Genomic DNA, 14766 nt, shown 5'->3' with positions numbered 1-14766 from the left:
TACTAAATGGGTTCTTTAGCTCTGTATATACAACAGAAGAAAGAGCAGCTGATGTAGCCGGTGCCAGTGCTGTTAATATATCAGTTGATATACTGAATTGGATGAATGTAGAGATGGTCCAAGCTAAATTAAATAAAATAAATGTGCACAAGGCTCCGGGACCAGATGGGTTACACCCTAGAATTCTTAAAGAGCTTAGTTCAGTTATTTCTGTCCCCCTTTTCATAATATTCAGAGAATCTCTAGTGACTGGTATAGTGCCAAGGGACTGGCGCAGGGCAAATGTGGTGCCTATTTTCAAAAAGGGCTCTAGGTCTTCCCCGGGTAATTATAGACCAGTAAGCTTAACATCCATCGTGGGGAAAATGTTTGAGGGGCTATTGAGGGACTATATACAGGATTATGTGACAATAAATAGCATTATAAGTGACAGCCAGCACGGTTTTACTAAGGACAGAAGTTGTCAAACTAACCTAATCTGTTTTTATGAAGAGGTGAGCAGAAGTCTAGACAGAGGGGCCGCTGTGGATTTAGTGTTTTTGGACTTTGCAAAGGCATTTGACACTGTCCCCCATAGACGCCTAATGGGTAAATTAAGGACTATAGGTTTAGAAAATATAGTTTGTAATTGGATTGAGAATTGGCTCAAGGACCGTATCCAGAGGGTTGTGGTCAATGATTCCTTCTCTGAATGGTCCCCGGTTATAAGTGGTGTACCCCAGGGTTCAGTGCTGGGACCACTATTATTCAACTTATTTATTAATGATATAGAGGAAGGGATTAATAGCACTATTTCTATTTTTGCAGATGACACCAAGCTATGTAATATAGTTCAGACTATGGAAGATGTTCATGAATTACAGGCAGATTTAAACAAACTAAGTGTTTGGGCGTCCACTTGGCAAATGAAGTTTAATGTAGATAAATGTAAAGTTATGCATCTTGGTACCAACAACCTGCATGCATCATATGTCCTAGGGGGCGCTACACTGGCGGATTCACTTGTTGAGAAGGATCTGGGTGTACTTGTAAATCATAAACTCAATAACAGCATGCAGTGTCAATCAGCTGCTTCAAAGGCCAGCAGGATATTGTCGTGTATTAAAAGAGGCATGGACTCGCGGGACAGGGATGTAATAATGCCACTTTACAAAGCATTAGTGAGGCCTCATCTAGAATATGCAGTTCAGTTCTGGGCTCCAGTTCATAGAAAGGATGCCCTGGAGTTGGAAAAAATACAAAGAAGAGCAACGAAGCTAATAAGGGGCATGGAGAATTTAAGTTATGAGGAAAGATTGAAAGAATGAAACCTATTTAGCCTTGAAAAAAGACGACTAAGGGGGGACATGATTAACTTATATAAATATATTAATGGCACATACAAAAAATATGGTGAAATCCTGTTCCTTGTAAAACCCCCTCAAAAAACAAGGGGGCACTCCCTCCGTCTGGAGAAAAAAAGGTTCAAGCTGCAGAGGCGACAAGGCTTCTTTACAGTGAGAACTGTGAATTTATGGAATAGCCTACCGCAGGAGCTGGTCACAGCAGGGACAGTAGATGGCTTTAAAAAAGGGTTAGATAATTTCCTAGAACAAAAAAATATTAGCTCCTATGTGTAGAAATTTTTCCTTCCCTTTTCCCTTCCCTTGGTTGAACTTGATGGACATGTGTCTTTTTTCAGCCGTACTAACTATGTAACTATGTAACTATGTAACTATATGATGCATGCAGGTTGTTGGTACCCAGATGCATAACTTTACATTTATCTACATTAAACTTCATTTGCCAAGTGGACGCCCAAACACTTAGTTTGTTTAAATCTGCCTGTAATTCATCAACATCTTCCATAGTCTGAACTATATTACATAGCTTGGTGTCATCTGCAAAAATAGAAATAGTGCTATTAATCCCATCCTCTATATCATTAATAAATAAGTTGAATAATAGTGGTCCCAGCACTGAACCCTGGGGTACACCACTTATAACCGGTGACCATTCAGAGAAGGAATCATTAAAAGGGACTTATAAAAGGGACTTATTAGCAGCATTGACCATACCCCTGACAACGAGCATAAAAGGGGCTTATTAGCAGCATTGACCATACCCCTGACAACGAGCATAAAAGGGGCTTATTAGCAGCATTGCCCATACCCCTGACAACGAGCATAAAAGGGGCTTATTAGCAACATTGACCATACCCCTGACAACGATTATAAAAGGGGCTTATTAGCTGCATTGCCCATACCCCTGACAACGAGCATAAAAGGGGCTTATTAGCTGCATTGCCCATACCCCTGACAACGATTATAAAAGGGGCTTATTAGCTGCATTGCCCATACCCCTGACAACGATTATAAAAGGGGCTTATTAGCAGCATTGCCCATACCCCTGACAACGAGCATAAAAGGGGCTTATTAGCAGCATTGCCCATACCCCTGACAACGAGCATAAAAGGGGCTTATTAGCAGCATTGCCCATACCCCTGACAACTAGCATAAAAGGGGCTTATTAGCAGCATTGACCATACCCATGACAAAGAGTATAAAAGGGGCTTATTAGCTGCATTGCCCATACCCCTGACAACGAGCATAAAAGGGGCTTATTAGCAGCATTGAACATACCCCTGACAACGAGTATAAAAGGGGCTTATTAGCTGCATTGCCCATACCCCTGACAACTAGCATAAAAGGGGCTTATTAGCTGCATTGACCAGAACCCCCTGACAACGAGTATAAAAGGGGCTTATTAGCTGCATTGCCCATACCCCTGACAACGAGCATAAAAGGGGCTTATTAGCTGCATTGCCCATACCCCTGACAACTAGCATAAAAGGGGCTTATTAGCAGCATTGCCTATACCCCTGACAACGAGCATAAAAGGGGCTTATTAGCTGCATTGCCCATACCCCTGACAACTAGCATAAAAGGGGCTTAATAGCAGCATTGACCATACCCCTGACAACGATTATAAAAGGGGCTTATTAGCTGCATTGCCCATACCCCTGACAACGATTATAAAAGGGGCTTATTAGCAGCATTGCCCATACCCCTGACAACGAGCATAAAAGGGGCTTATTAGCAGCATTGACCATACCCCTGACAACGATTATAAAAGGGGCTTATTAGCTGCATTGCCCATACCCCTGACAACGAGCATAAAAGGGGCTTATTAGCTGCATTGCCCATACCCCTGACAACGATTATAAAAGTGGCTTATTAGCAGCATTGCCCATACCCCTGACAACGAGCATAAAAGGGGCTTATTAGCAGCATTGCCGATACCCCTGACAACGAGTATAAAAGGGGCTTTTTAGCTGCATTGCCCATACCCTGACAACGAGCATAAAAGGGGCTTATTAGCAGCATTGACTATACCCATGACAACGAGTATAAAAGGGGCTTATTAGCTGCATTGCCCATACCCTGACAACGAGCATAAAAGGGGCTTATTACCAGCATTGACCATACCCCTGACAACGAGTATAGAAGGGGCTTATTAGCTGCATTACCCATACCCCTGACAACTAGCATAAAAGGGGCTTATTAGCTGCATTGCCTATACCCCTGACAACGAGCATAAAAGGGGCTTATTAGCAGCATTGACCATACCCCTGACAACGAGTATAAAAGGGGCTTATTAGCTGCATTGCCCATACCCCTGACAACTAGCATAAAAGGGGCTTAATAGCAGCATTGACCAGAACCCCCTGACAACGAGTATAAAATGGGCTTATTAGCTGCATTGCCCATACCCCTGACAACGAGCTTAAAAGGGACTTATTAGCTGCATTGCCCATACCCCTGACAATGATTATAAATGGGGCTTATTAGCAGCATTGACCATACCCCTGACAACGAGCATAAAAGGAGCTTATTAGCTGCATTGCCCATACCCCTGACAACGAGTATAAAAGGGGCTTATTAGCAGCATTGCCGATACCCCTGACAACTAGCATAAAAGGGGCTTATTAGCAGCATTGACCATACCCATGACAACGAGTATAAAAGGGGCTTATTAGCTGCATTGCCCATACCCCTGACAACGAGCATAAAAGGGGCTTATTAGCAGCATTGCCCATACCCCTGATAACTAGCATAAAAGGGGCTTATTAGCAGCATTGCCTATACCCCTGACAACGAGCATAAAAGGGGCTTATTAGCAGCATTGACGAGAACCCCCTGACAACGAGTATAAAATGGGCTTATTAGCTGCATTGCCCATACCCCTGACAACGAGCTTAAAAGGGGCTTATTAGCTGCATTGCCCATACCCCTGACAATGATTATAAATGGGGCTTATTAGCAGCATTGACCATACCCCTGACAACGAGCATAAAAGGGGCTTATTAGCTGCATTACCCATACCCCTGACAACGAGCATAAAAGGGGCTTATTTGCAGCATTGCCCATACCCCTGACAACTAGCATAAAAGGGGCTTATTAGCTGCATTGACCATACCCCTGACAACAAGTATAAAAGGGGCTTATTAGCAGCATTGCCGATACCCCTGACAACTAGCATAAAAGGGGCTTATTAGCAGCATTGACCATACCCCTGACAACGAGTATAAAAGGGGCTTATTAGCTGCATTGCCCATACCCCTGACAACTAGCATAAAAGGGGCTTATTAGCTGCATTGACCAGAACCCCCTGACAACGAGTATAAAAGGGGCTTATTAGCTGCATTGCCCATACCCCTGACAACTAGCATAAAAGGGGCTTATTAGCAGCATTGCCTATACCCCTGACAACGAGCATAAAAGGGGCTTATTAGCAGCATTGACCATACCCCTGACAACGAGTATAAAAGGGGCTTATTAGCTGCATTGCCCATACCCCTGACAACTAGCATAAAAGGGGCTTAATAGCAGCATTGACCAGAACCCCCTGACAACGAGTATAAAAGGGGCTTATTAGCTGCATTGCCCATACCCCTGACAACGAGCATAAAAGGGGCTTATTAGCAGCATTGACCATACCCCTGACAACGAGTATAAAAGGGGCTTATTAGCTGCATTGCCCATACCCCTGACAACTAGCATAAAAGGGGCTTATTAGCTGCATTAACCAGAACCCCCTGACAACGAGTATAAAAGGGGCTTATTAGCTGCATTGCCCATACCCCTGACAACGAGCATAAAAGGGGCTTATTAGCTGCATTGCCCATACCCCTGACAACGAGCATAAAAGGGGCTTATTAGCAGCATTGCCTATACCCCTGACAACGAGCATAAAAGGGGCTTATTAGCTGCATTGCCCATACCCCTGACAACTAGCATAAAAGGGGCTTAATAGCAGCATTGACCATACCCCTGACAACGAGTATAAAAGGGGCTTATTAGCTGCATTGCCCATACCCCTGACAACTAGCATAAAAGGGGCTTAATAGCAGCATTGACCAGAACCCCCTGACAACGAGTATAAAAGGGGCTTATTAGCTGCATTGCCCATACCCCTGACAACTAGCATAAAAGGGGCTTATTAGCTGCATTGACCATACCCCTGACAACGATTATAAAAGGGGCTTATTAGCTGCATTGCCCATACCCCTGACAACGAGCATAAAAGGGACTTATTAGCAGCATTGACCATACCCCTGACAACGAGCATAAAAGGGGCTTATTAGCAGCATTGACCATACCCCTGACAACGAGCATAAAAGGGGCTTATTAGCTGCATTGCCCATACCCCTGACAACGATTATAAAAGGGGCTTATTAGCAGCATTGCCCATACCCCTGACAACGAGCATAAAAGGGGCTTATTAGCAGCATTGACCATACCCCTGACAACGATTATAAAAGGGGCTTATTAGCTGCATTGCCCATACCCCTGACAACGAGCATAAAAGGGGCTTATTAGCTGCATTGCCCATACCCCTGACAACGATTATAAAAGGGGCTTATTAGCTGCATTGCCCATACCCCTGACAACGATTATAAAAGGGGCTTATTAGCAGCATTGCCCATACCCCTGACAACGAGCATAAAAGGGGCTTTTTAGCAGCATTGCCCATACCCCTGACAACGAGTATAAAAGGGGCATATTAGCAGCATTGCCCATACCCCTGACAACGAGTATAAAAGGGGCTTATTAGCTGCATTGCCTATACCCCTGACAACGAGCATAAATGGGGCTTATTAGCAGCATTGACCATACCCATGACAACGAGTATAAAAGGTGCTTATTAGCAGCATTGACCATACCCCTGACAACGAGCATAAAAGGGGCTTATTAGCAGCATTGACCATACCCCTGACAACGAGTATAAAAGGGGCTTATTAGCTGCATTGCCCATACCCCTGACAACTAGCATAAAAGGGGCTTATTAGCTGCATTGACCAGAACCCCTGACAACGATTATAAAATGGGCTTATTAGCAGCATTGACCATACCCCTGACAACGAGTATAAAAGGGGCTTATTAGTTGCATTGCCCATACCCCTGACAACTAGCATAAAAGGGGCTTATTAGCAGCATTGACCAGAACCCCTGACAACGAGTATAAAAGGGGCTTATTAGCTGCATTGCCCATACCCCTGACAACGAGCATAAAAGGGGCTTATTAGCTGCATTGCCCATACCCCTGACAACGAGCATAAAAAGGGGTTTATTAGCAGCATTGACCATACCCCTGACAACTAGCATAAAAGGGGCTTATTAGCAGCATTGCCCATACCCCTGACAACGAGCATAAAAGGGGCTTATTAGCTGCATTGCCCATACCCCTGACAACGAGCATAAAAGGGGCTTATTAGCAGCATTGACCATACCCCTGACAACTAGCATAAAAGGGGCTTATTAGCAGCATTGCCTATACCCCTGACAACGAGCATAAAAGGGGCTTAATAGCAGCATTGACCAGAACCCCCTGACAATGAGTATAAAAGGGGCTTATTAGCTGCATTGCCCATACCCCTGACAACGAGTATAAAATGGGCTTATTAGCTTCATTGCCCATACCCCTGACAACGAGCTTAAAAGGGGCTTATTAGCTGCATTGCCCTACCCCTGACAACGAGCATAAAAGGGGCTTATTAGCAGCATTGACCATACCCCTGACAACGAGCATAAAAGGGGCTTATTAGCTGCATTGCCCTACCCCTGACAACGAGCATAAAAGGGGCTTATTTGCAGCATTGCCCATACCCCTGACAACGAGCATAAAAGGGGCTTATTAGCTGCATTGACCATACCCCTGACAACGAGCATAAAAGGGGCTTATTAGCAGCATTGACCATACCCCTGACAACGATGATAAAAGGGGCTTACAAGCTGCATTGCCCATACCTCTGACAACGAGCATAAAAGGGGCTTATTAGCAGCATTGACCATACCCCTGACAACGAGCATAAAAGGGGCTTATTAGCTGCATTGTCCATACCCCTGACAACGATTATAAAAGGGGCTTATTAGCAGCATTGCCCATACCCCTGACAACAAGCATAAAAGGGGCTTATTAGTAGCATTGACCATACCCCTGACAACGAGCATAAAAGGGGCTTATTAGCTGCATTGTCCATACCCCTGACAACGATTATAAAAGGGGCTTATTAGCAGTGTTGCCGATACCCCTGACAACGAGTATAAAAGGGGCTTATTAGCTGCATTGCCCATACCCCTGACAACGAGCATAAAAGGGGCTTATTAGCTGCATTGCCAATACCCCTGACAACGAGCATAAAAGGGGCTTATTAGCAGCATTGACCATACCCCTGACAACGAGTATAAAAGGGGCTTATTAGCTGCATTGCCCATACCCCTAACAACGAGCATAAAAGGGGCTTATTAGCTGTATTGCCCATACCCCTGACAACTAGCATAAAAGAGGCTTATTAGCAGCATTGCCTATACCCCTGACAACGAGCATAAAAGGGGCTTATTAGCAGCATTGACCATACCCCTGACAACGAGTATAAAAGGGGCTTATTAGCTGCATTGCCCATACCCCTGACAACTAGCATAAAAGGGGCTTAATAGCAGCATTGACCAGAACCCCCTGACAACGAGTATAAAAGGGGCTTATTAGCTGTATTGCCCATACCCCTGACAACAAGCATAAAAGGGGCTTATTAGCTGCATTGCCCATACCCCTGACAACGAGCATAAAAGGGGCTTATTAGCAGCATTGACCAGAACCCCCTGACAACGAGTATAAAATGGCCTTATTAGCTGCATTGCCCATACCCCTGACAACGAGCTTAAAAGGGGCTTATTAGCTGCATTGCCCATACCCCTGACAACGATTATAAAAGGGGCTTATTAGCAGTGTTGCCGATACCCCTGACAACGAGTATAAAAGGGGCTTATTAGCTGCATTGCCCATACCCCTGACAACGAGTATAAAAGGGCTTATTAGCTGCATTGCCCATACCCCTGACAACGAGCATAAAAGGGGCTTATTAGCAGCATTGACCATACCCCTGACAACGAGTATAAAAGGGGCTTATTAGCTGCATTGCCCATACCCCTGACAATTAGCATAAAAGGGGCTTATTAGCTGCATTGACCAGAACCCCCTGACAACGAGTATAAAAGGGGCTTATTAGCTGCATTGCCCATACCCCTAACAACGAGCATAAAAGGGGCTTATTAGCTGTATTGCCCATACCCCTGACAACTAGCATAAAAGAGGCTTATTAGCAGCATTGCCTATACCCCTGACAACGAGCATAAAAGGGGCTTATTAGCAGCATTGACCATACCCCTGACAACGAGTATAAAAGGGGCTTATTAGCTGCATTGCCCATACCCCTGACAACTAGCATAAAAGGGGCTTAATAGCAGCATTGACCAGAACCCCCTGACAACGAGTATAAAAGGGGCTTATTAGCTGTATTGCCCATACCCCTGACAACAAGCATAAAAGGGGCTTATTAGCTGTATTGCCCATACCCCTGACAACGAGCATAAAAGGGGCTTATTAGCAGCATTGACCAGAACCCCCTGACAACGAGTATAAAATGGCCTTATTAGCTGCATTGCCCATACCCCTGACAACGAGCTTAAAAGGGGCTTATTAGCTGCATTGCCCATTCTCCTGACAACGATTATAAATGGGGCTTATTAGCAGCATTGACCATACCCCTGACAACGAGCATAAAAGGGGCTTACTAGCTGCATTGCCCATACCCCTGACAACGAGCATAAAAGGGGCTTATTTGCAGCATTGCCCATACCCCTGACAACGAGCATAAAAGGGGCTTATTAGCAGCATTGCCCATACCCCTGACAACTAGCATAAAAGGGGCCTGTTAGCAGCATTGCCCATACCCCTGACAACTAGCATAAAAGGGGCTTATTAGCAGCATTGACCATAGCCCTGACAACGAGTATAAAAGGGGCTTATTAGCTGCCTTGCGCATACTCCTGACAACGAGCATATAAGTTGCATATATTTGAGGGTTGATTGTTTTAATAAAGCCAATTTCAGAAATCTTCACTTTACTTTTGTTTGTTTTGCAGTTATTTGTTCTATATTCTATTTTGTGCTTTGGTAAGTAGACTACAGGTAAGTGACCCATACAGGTTCCATGATGGGAGGAAAAGGGCGTTTACGTTTCAGTTTTTCAAGTTCAAGGTTTCCATTTGCCGTTGCAATGGTGTTTCTACAAGTTCAAAAGTTAAAGTTTTTGTTCATGTTGAACAATCTTCTAGTTAGAGGTGAGTTTGTTTTGCTTTATATTAGTTTTAATCAATCAAAGTGCTTTGCAGAGATAAATTATGTATTTTGTTGTTCTTTTCCCAGATTTGGCAAGAATGCCTGCATGCTGGGTCTCTGGATGCTGGTTTACTCCAGTACGTTTGCAGAACGAACATTAATTAAAATTTCACTGTTTTCCAAATTCTTTAGCTAAGATTATGGAATGGCTTCAACATATGGGCCAACAATTTGAAAATATCGAGCTGCTAGCTCAAAAAAATTTTGAGGGAAAAAAACACAAAGGAAACAAGTATAGACTTTGTTCTCTTCATTTCACGGATGACAGTTTTATTGTTAACGCAACAGGCCGTGTTCTGCGTCAAAATGCAGTTCCAACATTGTTTCAAAATTCACCCAATTCTTCATCTATTGTTGATGAATCTTTAGCGAGGAAGAAGAGAAGAACAGCTACATCAGAAAACCCAAATCAGGAAATTGTGTTAGAAGCCATGTCTACTCCTGACAACAACACAACTACTTCCTTCTCAACACCACATGCATCCAGTTCTACTTCAAGAGAAAACAATCCATCAGAAACATTAATCATTGCTGGCTTGAAATCATTCCGAGATGTGGAGACCCAGACAGACTTCACTATTGGAAATTCCGTGATCCTTTCCAATGAAGAATACCATTCAATAATAAATAAAGGTAATGTTCAGCAAACAGAAATAACAAAAGTATTACATTCCACTCCATTCCATCTCCATCAAGCAGCAGATTTTTCAACCGAAGGTAGAGAAAATGTGGAGCCATTCCCTTCTCCCATCCAAAGTGTTCAATTGCCCTGCGAAAATTTGACTGAACTTGAAGATCTAGAGGAAGACAAGGTAAGTGGTGTTTTCCCTTTCACACTTTACAGTCTAGATGTAATGGCAGGAAGGAGGTGAAGGGAAAGTGAGCCCTAATCTACCCACCGCCCTGTCCCTGCCTACTTGCAACGACCCGCCCTAGGCGACGGGGTACAACTGGGCGGTGGTCCCTACGCTGTCTAAGTGCACGGGAGAACAAACAGGGAACACGCAAGGGAAGGGGCAGTAGCCCACAGAACGCCGCGAGGAAACGGAGCGGTGAATGAGTAGTCAGGACCAGGATGAAGTGGAGGATACCAACGTGAGCACGGAGAAGGAAGCAAGCCAGGGGCAAAGCGAAGCAGGTTAAGCGGAACTGCAGCAAGGCAGAAGCACGGCAGAAGCAGGCTGGAGCAAGCAGCAGTGGGGCCAGGAATCCAGAAGAATTACAAGCACTGAGGAAGAGAACACGGCAGGTAATAAAGGACAGGGGGCGGAGCTAACTCCGACTGACCAGGCCGCGATAGGCTCTCCCACTCCTGAGCCTGCCACGCTGGTTGGTGGGAGACGGTGTCAGTCTAACAGGTCTGGCCTCAGGTGTGGATTGATTAATCCCAGGAGTATACCTAGACGTAGTACCTGGCAGATCCCTAACACTAGAAGAAGAGTCCAACCATGCTTCATGCGTGGTGTATGAGGATGATGGAGCCGTTTACAATTCAAAGGATGCCTCATACAATCCATTCCTGGTAAGTGAGTGCTCTTTGCAAAATACTGCCATGCGCTCCATCAATGAATCTCTTGTTGACTCGTCTTCCTTTTTGTATTGCGTAGATTTGGCAACCATGTTAGATCAGAATAAATTCATAGTTTTTGAAAATTGCCTAGATGTCCTAATCCGGAAAGTGAAGTGCCAAGAAAAAGATGGATGCCCTTTCACTGTAACCACAATTGTCAAGGAAAGAAAAGGAAACGCCTTCATCATTCGTGGAAGATGCAAACAAGGACATAATTCCCTGCTTTGGAATACTCAACCCAAAACCGGCAGATTCTACAGTGGAAATATTTTGTTGGCCTCTTCCATTTTGTGCAGTGGGCTAAATTTCCACAAAGTTGCTGAGCTTTCTAAGATTTTACGGCTTGCAATTTTTTCAGAGAAGACCTTCTACAGGTACCAGTCCTCATTTATTTTTCCTGCTATTCAAATTGCTTGGCTTGAAGAGCAGAATAAACTTAAAAACCAACTATCAACTATTCCGATATGTTTGGCTGGAGACGGCCAGTGTGACAGTCCTGGACACTCTGCGAAATACTGTATATATATACAGTAATGGATTTGTTCACCGAAAAAATCATGGATTTTGAAGTTGTACAGAGGAGCCAGTGTACTTCTTCTGTTGCAATGGAGAAATTTGGATTTTCAATAGTTATGGATCGCATTTTGACACAAGGATTTGATGTTTGCATTTTTGCCTCAGACCGTCATGTCAGCATCCAAAAATTGCTTTGTGAGGTGTACCCTGACATAGACCATCAATATGACATCTGGCATTATGCAAAGACACTTCGAAAGAAACTGCTGAAGGTAAGTAGTGGAATCCCCGGCAGACCCATCATACCATGGATTGACAAAATTGTGAACCATTTCTGGTGCAGTGTAAAAACATGCGACCACAATGAGGAGTTTTTCAAGGAACGTTGGAAGTCTGTCCTGAAGCACATCATCAACTGTCACCAATGGGAAGATGGGGTTCACTTCCAAAAATGTACTCATCAAGAATTGTCCACCTCACAACAAACTTCAGGGCTATGGCTTACCCTTGGGAGCATTGCTTATCAAAGAGTGGAAGAAGTTGTCTTCAATCCACAGCTCTTGAAGGATATTCCACACCTCATCAGAAATTGCCACACTGGACCGTTGGAGGCCTTCCACAGTTTAGTCTTGAAATATAGATCAAAACGCATTCACTTTGGCATTGTTGGAATGGAGGCTCGGACCAAACTTGCTATATTGGCACATAATAACAATGTAGGTAGAAAAAAAGCTGTTGTTCATGTGCAAAAGCCACATTGTGACTCTATTGGTACTGAAAGAACAAAGTTAATCCTACCAAAAGGGAAGAAGAGGTGGGTGATCAAAAATGTGTTTGAACCCATGAGCAATGAACATACAGATAAAATACTGGATGATTGTATAAAAATCGCACTGGGTGAGGTAAGTCATACTTGGCAAAGCAGAGCTCCAACGCTTCCACCCAACATTGCCAATGTTGAAAGGCCAAGCAAACAAGATGTTTTGGAGGAGCACTGGACTAGGTTTGGAAAGTGATCTGATTAATGCTTTTCTTGTAAAAATTTTGAAAAAATGGTTTATCTTGCTATAGAGCTGTAAGTGGTTTGTTAGTTTGCCAGTTTTATTATTTTTTAAATGGTTTATCTTGCTATAGAGCTGTAAGTGGTTTGTTAGTTTGCCAGTTTTATTTTTTTTTTTAAATGGTTTATCTTGCTATAGAGCTGTAAGTGGTTTGTTAGTTTGGCGGTTTTGAGTTTTTTTTCACAAGATATTACAGGACGCTTTGAAGAAAAAGTCGCTACGCGGGTCTACTCAGATGTTCCTCGATTACAGTTGTGTAAGTCTTCGTGGGTAAGACAAAATGGCAAGCACAGTGTAGACCCAACCTCGTATGTAGATTCTCATACAATACTCACCTTTGCTCAACAGGCTCACTTGTCCCTGTTAGACGGTTGATGCTTCCGGCTGGATAAGGAGGATTGCTTCTTTGCAGGGTAAGTGCTGACACTGTCAATGTAATGAGTCTTGTACTGTGATGTGTGCTCATGGTACACAGGAGTCGCAGTCTACTTCTACTTATCGACATTTCCTACTTTATCCACAGACACTCCATTCCCCACGTTAGACGGTTGATGCTTACGGCTGGATAAGGAGGATTGCTTCTTTGCAGGGTAAGTGCTGACACTGTCAATGTAATGAGTCTTGTACTGTGATGTGTGCTCATGGTACACAGGAGTCGCAGTCTACTTCTACTTATCGACATTTCCTACTTTATCCACAGACACTCCATTCCCCACGTTAGACGGTTGATGCTTACGGCTGGATAAGGAGGATTGCTTCTTTGCAGGGTAAGTGCGGACACTGTCAATGTAATGAGTCTTGTACTGTGATGTGTGCTCATGGTGCACAGGAGTCGCAGTCTACTTCTACTTATCGACATTTTCTACTTTATCCACAGACACTCCATTCCCCACGTTAGACGGTTGATGCTTCCGGCTGGATAAGGAGGATTGCTTCTTTGCAGGGTAAGTGCTGACACTGTCAATGTAATGAGTCTTGTACTGTGATGTGTGCTCATGGTACACAGGAGTCGCAGTCTACTCCTACTTATCGACATTTCCTACTTTATCCACAGACACTCCATTCCCCACGTTAGACGGTTGATGCTTCCGGCTGGATAAGGAGGATTGCTTCTTTGCAGGGTAAGTGCTGACACTGTCAATGTAATGAGTCTTGTACTGTGATGTGTGCTCATGGTACACAGGAGTCGCAGTCTACTCCTACTTATCGACATTTCCTACGTTATCCACAGACACTCCATTCCCCACGTTAGATGGTTAATGCTTCCGGCTGGATAAGGAGGATTGCTTCTTTGCAGGGTAAGTGCTGACACTGTCAATGTAATGAGTCTTCTATTGTTATGCGTGCTTGCTGAATTTTATTTATTTTTTCTTCACAGGAGTCCTTTGTTCTCCGCATGTTAGACTGTTCTTTCTTTTTCCCAAATTCTAGTAGTTTTATACCAACTGTATATATGTAAGAGTTTATATACTAAAAAGTATATTGAAATGTATATGATTTAAATTTGTCTCAAACGTTTTGTTAAACCAGCATAATCAATTAAAAACTATTTGTTTTCTATTTTAAAAAAATATAATGTATCTTTCAGACTATAAAACTTTGGTATGATTTATAAATACATATAGTAGGTGAAGACGTCAGGTTCACTAAGGGCCTGTGCACTCTAGAGTTTTGTCAACGCTGAAATATATTACTGAATATAGATATTTACTGGCATGCATTGAAGCGGAGTTGTAACCAAATTACATTTACCTCAATAGGACACTGCTAACGCTTTTTCCATAAAGGAATGTGAAGTTAGCTAATTTTTGCGCTTTGCAAAAATAAAACCCTCCATCTACCATATATATTACATATTACTGTACATACTTTTGTTTTTACTGTGCTTTTCCATGTTTA

At 43.5% G+C, this 14766-nt stretch overlaps 1 long non-coding RNA gene across 1 annotated transcript; it reads left to right on the top strand.

The window, feature by feature from the left end:
- Positions 1-13058: 13058 nt before the first annotated feature.
- On the top strand, positions 13059-14327 carry LOC142657264 (uncharacterized). The gene is made up of 7 exons (XR_012849864.1): positions 13059-13280; positions 13391-13457; positions 13568-13634; positions 13745-13811; positions 13922-13988; positions 14099-14165; positions 14246-14327. It is a non-coding gene; the product is annotated as an uncharacterized LOC142657264 (long non-coding RNA).
- The last annotated feature ends 439 nt before the right edge of the window (positions 14328-14766 follow it).

The sequence above is a fragment of the Rhinoderma darwinii genome, chromosome 7, assembly GCF_050947455.1.
Source record: "Rhinoderma darwinii isolate aRhiDar2 chromosome 7, aRhiDar2.hap1, whole genome shotgun sequence".
Classification (NCBI taxonomy): domain Eukaryota; kingdom Metazoa; phylum Chordata; class Amphibia; order Anura; family Rhinodermatidae; genus Rhinoderma; species Rhinoderma darwinii.
Note: the sequence above shows the minus strand (reverse complement) of the source record. Positions and strands in the feature narration are given on the sequence as shown.